Genomic DNA, 5,000 nt, shown 5'->3' with positions numbered 1-5,000 from the left:
GGAGGCGTCGCAGTCTTCCCCCGGGCGGTCCGGTGGGGGAGGCTTAGCAGTCGTCCCCAGGGCGGTCCGGGGGTGGGGTGGGGTGGGGGGCCTCACAGTCGTCCCTCGGAGAGCCGGGTCGGCGGCAGTGGTGGGTTTACGTCCAGCCTCCGGAGGGTGCGCGTCCTCGGAGGCGATGCAGGCGCCGCAGAGAGGCAGCCTCCGAGGCAGGGAGCGGAGCACCGAGGCTGGGGAGAGGGGAGCAGGAGCCGGGGGCTGGGGGTGGGGGTGGGGGGCGTTCAGGACAACCGGTCAAGCCCCGGGAAGCAGCTGTCAAATGTTCCAAGTCCCCACTCGGCCACCAGGTCCACCCCAGTCTAGCAATGGGGTTGACCTGGCTGACGGCCGGTTAGTATCAAGGTAAACTCACCGTCGTCCACAGGAGGGCAGCTCTCAGGCCGGCCGGCTGCGGCTGACTCTGGGGCGGCGCCCGGTCCCGGCAGCGAGGGGCGGGGGGCGCGGAGCGAGACGGGGCTAACCGGGGGGGGGGGGGCGCCTCCTGCGACTTTGGGGGCCGCGGGTCGTCAGTGGCGTGCAGGCCGGGCCTCTCCCGGGGGATTCGGGGGGGCGGTCCTGCGGGCCGGGCGCAGGGGGCTCGGGCGAGCCCGGGCCGGTCCGCCCCGGGGCCGGGGTCTCCGCCTGCGGCTCAGGGGGGCGCGGGTCGTCGGGGGAGGAAGCCCGGGGGAGCTGCACACCGGCCCGCCAGGCCAGGCCTGGCCTGGATGGCCGCGGGGGGATTCGGGGCGGTCCCGCGGGCCGGGGGCCGGGCGCAGGGGAGGCGGGGGGTCCGAGCGAGTCCGTCCCGGGCCCGGGGCCTCCCCCTGCGGCTTTGGGGTCCGTGGGTCCCCGCTGGCGGAAGCCACTGGGAGCTGGACACCCGCCGTCCGTCCCGCCTGGCCAGGCCTGGCCTGGGTGGCCGCGGGGGGATTCGGGGCGGTCCCGCGGGCCGGCGGCCGGGCGCAGGGGAGGCGGGGGGTCCGAGCGAGTCGGTCCCGGGCCTGGGGTCTCCCCCTGCGGCTTTGGGGTCCGTGGGTCCCCGCTGGAGGAAGCCGCTGGGCGCTGGACACCCGCCGTCCGTCCCGCCTGGCCAGGCCTGGCCTGGGTGGCCGCGGGGGGATTCGGGGCGGTCCCGCGGGCCGGCGGCCGGGCGCAGGGGGTCCGAGCGAGTCCGTCCCAGGCCCGGGGCCTCCCCCTGCGGCTTTGGGGTCCGTGGGTCCCCGCTGGAGGAAGCCGCTGGGCGCTGGACACCCGCCGTCCGTCCCGCCTGGCCAGGCCTGGCCTGGGTGGCCGCGGGGGGGGATTCGGGGCGGACCTGCGGGCCGGCGGCCGGGAGGGTCCGGGCCAGTCCGCCCCATGCCCGGCGTCTCCCCCAGCGGCTTCGGTGGCCCCGGGGGGGGTCCTCCGCGGAGGAAGCCGGGTGGGTGGGGAGCCGGACCCCAGGCGCCCAGACCCGTGACCTGCGGCCGCGACCTCCGACTCGGCAGGAGCGACGAGGGGCTTTCCGGCCCGTCCCCCCCTCTCCTTCCCCCCCAGAAAAGGAGAGAGAGCTGACTCGGACCGGGAAAAGCTGCCTACGGCACCTGGGATTCCCAGGCGGTCACCCATCCAAGTACTAGCCAGGCCCGGGACGGTTTACCTTCCGAGATCGGACGGGATCGGGGGCGTTCGGTCCGGTATGGCCGTAGGCACCCGGCCCCGCGCCTCCTCGCCCGCTTTCCCCTGCCGACGCCCGGGCCTGCCGCACGGTGAGCCCCGGTCGGACTGCCCCCCCCCCTGCGGCAGGGCCCCCGTCTCTCGCGGGCCCGGTCCTTTTTTCCTTTTCGAGCTCCGGGGCCCGGGCTGGCCGCCAGAGCCCCTCCGCCCGCCCTCCCCGGCGTCGGGGAAAATACTGTCCCGGACTTCCAGTGCGCCCGATCCTGTCAGCCGGGGGGTGGGGAGGGGCAGTCCCTCGCTGCGGCCGGGGAGGGTGAGCCCAGGGCGGCTTGCCTGCCGTGCGAGGCCCCTCTCGGCCACCAGGTCAACCCCGAGTCGAAAGGGCTGAAAAATTTTCAGAGTCCCCTCCCGGGCACCAGGTCAACCCGTGGAATCGGACGGGTTCACCTGCTGGCCGGTTCGCTTCCCGGCCACCAGGTCAACCCCTAGGTTGCCGACCGGCCTACCCAGTGGCCGGTTTGCTTTCCGGCCACCAGGTCAACCCCTAGGGGTTTTAACGGGGGCACGCCCGGTGGCCTCTTTCCCGTCCGGTCACCAGGTCAACCCGGATCTCCCTCCTTCCCTGGGCGTCCCCTCCTCGGAGGCGTCAGGTTCCATTTCCCCCCCCCCCCCAGACTTCCAGGGGCCCGATCCAGTCGGCCGGGAGGCAGTCCCTCGCTGCGGCCGGGGAGGGTGAGCCCAGGGCGGCCTGGTCCATGTCTCTAGTGGGCCCGATCCTTTTTTTTTTTTTCGAGCTCCGGGGCCAGGCCCGCCCGGGCAGCCCTCCTCGGAGGCGTGGGGCGATTCCCCCCCCCCCCCAGACTTCCAGGGGCCCGATCCTGTCGGCCGGGAGGCAGTCCCTCGCTGCGGCCGGGGAGGGTCAGCCCAGGGCGGCTTGCCTGCCGTGCGAGTCCCCTCTCGGCCACCAGGTCAACCGCGAGTCGAAAGGGCTGAAAAATTTTCAGAGTCCCCTCCCGGGCACCAGGTCAACCCGTGGAATCGAACGGGTTCACCTGCTGGCCGGTTCGCTTCCCGGCCACCAGGTCAACCCGTGGAATCGGACGGGTTCACCGGCTGGCCGGTTCGCTTTCCGGCCACCAGGTCAACCCCTAGGTTTTAAGGGGGGGACGCCCGGTGGCCTCTTTCCCGTCCGGTCACCAGGTCAACCCGGATCTCCCTCCTTCCCTGGGCGCCCCCTCCTCGGAGGCGTCAGGTTCCATTCTTTTTTCCAGACTTCCAGGGGCCCGATCCAGTCGGCCGGGTGGCAGTCCCTCGCTGCGGCCGGGGAGGGTGAGCCCAGGGCGGCTTGCCTGCCGTGCGAGTCCCCTCTCGGCCACCAGGTCAACCCCGAGTCGAAAGGGCTGAAAAATTTTCAGAGTCCCCTCCCGGGCACCAGGTCAACCCGTGGAATCGAACGGGTTCACCTGCTGGCCGGTTCGCTTCCCGGCCACCAGGTCAACCCGTGGAATCGGACGGGTTCACCGGCTGGCCGGTTCGCTTTCCGGCCACCAGGTCAACCCCTAGGTTTTAAGGGGGGGGGGACGCCCGGTGGCCTCTTTCCCGTCCGGTCAGCAGGTCAACCCGGATCTCCCTCCTTCCCTGGGTGCCCCCTCCTCGGAGGCGTCAGGTTCCATTCTTTTTTCCAGACTTCCAGGGGCCCGATCCAGTCGGCCGGGTGGCAGTCCCTCGCTGCGGCCGGGGAGGGTGAGCCCAGGGCGGCTTGCCTGCCGTGCGAGTCCCCTCTCGGCCACCAGGTCAACCCCGAGTCGAAAGGGCTGAAAAATTTTCAGAGTCCCCTCCCGGGCACCAGGTCAACCCGTGGAATCGAACGGGTTCACCTGCTGGCCGGTTCGCTTCCCGGGCACCAGGTCAACCCGTGGAATCGAACGGGTTCACCTGCTGGCCGGTTCGCTTCCCGGGCACCAGGTCAACCCGTGGAATCGAACGGGTTCACCTGCTGGCCGGTTCGCTTCCCGGGCACCAGGTCAACCCGTGGAATCGAACGGGTTCACCTGCTGGCCGGTTCGCTTTCCGGCCACCAGGTCAACCCCTAGGTTTTAAGGGGGGGGGGACGCCCGGTGGCCTCTTTCCCGTCCGGTCAGCAGGTCAACCCGGATCTCCCTCCTTCCCTGGGCGCCCCCTCCTCGGAGGCGTCAGGTTCCATTCTTTTTTCCAGACTTCCAGGGGCCCGATCCAGTCGACCGGGAGGCAGTCCCTCGCTGCGGCCGGGGAGGGTGAGCCCAGGGCGGCTTGCCTGCCGTGCGAGTCCCCTCTCGGCCACCAGGTCAACCCCGAGTCGAAAGGGCTGAAAAATTTTCAGAGTCCCCTCCCGGGCACCAGGTCAACCCGTGGAATCGAACGGGTTCACCTGCTGGCCGGTTCGCTTCCCGGGCACCAGGTCAACCCGTGGAATCGAACGGGTTCACCTGCTGGCCGGTTCGCTTCCCGGGCACCAGGTCAACCCGTGGAATCGAACGGGTTCACCTGCTGGCCGGTTCGCTTTCCGGCCACCAGGTCAACCCCTAGGTTTTAAGGGGGGGGACGCCCGGTGGCCTCTTTCCCGTCCGGTCAGCAGGTCAACCCGGATCTCCCTCCTTCCCTGGGCGCCCCCTCCTCGGAGGCGTCAGGTTCCATTCTTTTTTCCAGACTTCCAGGGGCCCGATCCAGTCGGCCGGGTGGCAGTCCCTCGCTGCGGCCGGGGAGGGTGAGCCCAGGGCGGCTTGCCTGCCGTGCGAGTCCCCTCTCGGCCACCAGGTCAACCCCGAGTCGAAAGGGCTGAAAAATTTTCAGAGTCCCCTCCCGGGCACCAGGTCAACCCGTGGAATCGAACGGGTTCACCTGCTGGCCGGTTCGCTTCCCGGGCACCAGGTCAACCCGTGGAATCGAACGGGTTCACCTGCTGGCCGGTTCGCTTCCCGGGCACCAGGTCAACCCGTGGAATCGAACGGGTTCACCTGCTGGCCGGTTCGCTTCCCGGGCACCAGGTCAACCCGTGGAATCGAAAGGGTTCACCTGCTGGCCGGTTCGCTTTCCGGCCACCAGGTCAACCCCTAGGTTTTAAGGGGGGGGACGCCCGGTGGCCTCTTTCCCGTCCGGTCAGCAGGTCAACCCGGATCTCCCTCCTTCCCTGGGCGCCCCCTCCTCGGAGGCGTCAGGTTCCATTCTTCTTTTTCCAGACTTCCAGGGGCCCGATCCAGTCGACCGGGAGGCAGTCCCTCGCTGCGGCCGGGGAAGGTGAGCCCAGGGCGGCCTGGTCCATGTCTCTAGTG

At 70.7% G+C, this 5,000-nt stretch overlaps 1 non-coding gene across 1 annotated transcript; it reads right to left on the bottom strand.

Moving 5' to 3' along the window:
- Window positions 1–1,607: 1,607 nt before the first annotated feature.
- LOC135979610 (5S ribosomal RNA) lies at window positions 1,608–1,726 on the bottom strand. Its single transcript, XR_010596882.1, has one exon. It is a non-coding gene; the product is annotated as a 5S ribosomal RNA (ribosomal RNA).
- Window positions 1,727–5,000: the final 3,274 nt, after the last annotated feature.

This window comes from Chrysemys picta, unplaced genomic scaffold (assembly GCF_011386835.1).
Source record: "Chrysemys picta bellii isolate R12L10 unplaced genomic scaffold, ASM1138683v2 scaf1050, whole genome shotgun sequence".
In the NCBI taxonomy this organism is placed as follows: Eukaryota; Metazoa; Chordata; order Testudines; family Emydidae; genus Chrysemys; species Chrysemys picta.
Note: the sequence above shows the minus strand (reverse complement) of the source record. Positions and strands in the feature narration are given on the sequence as shown.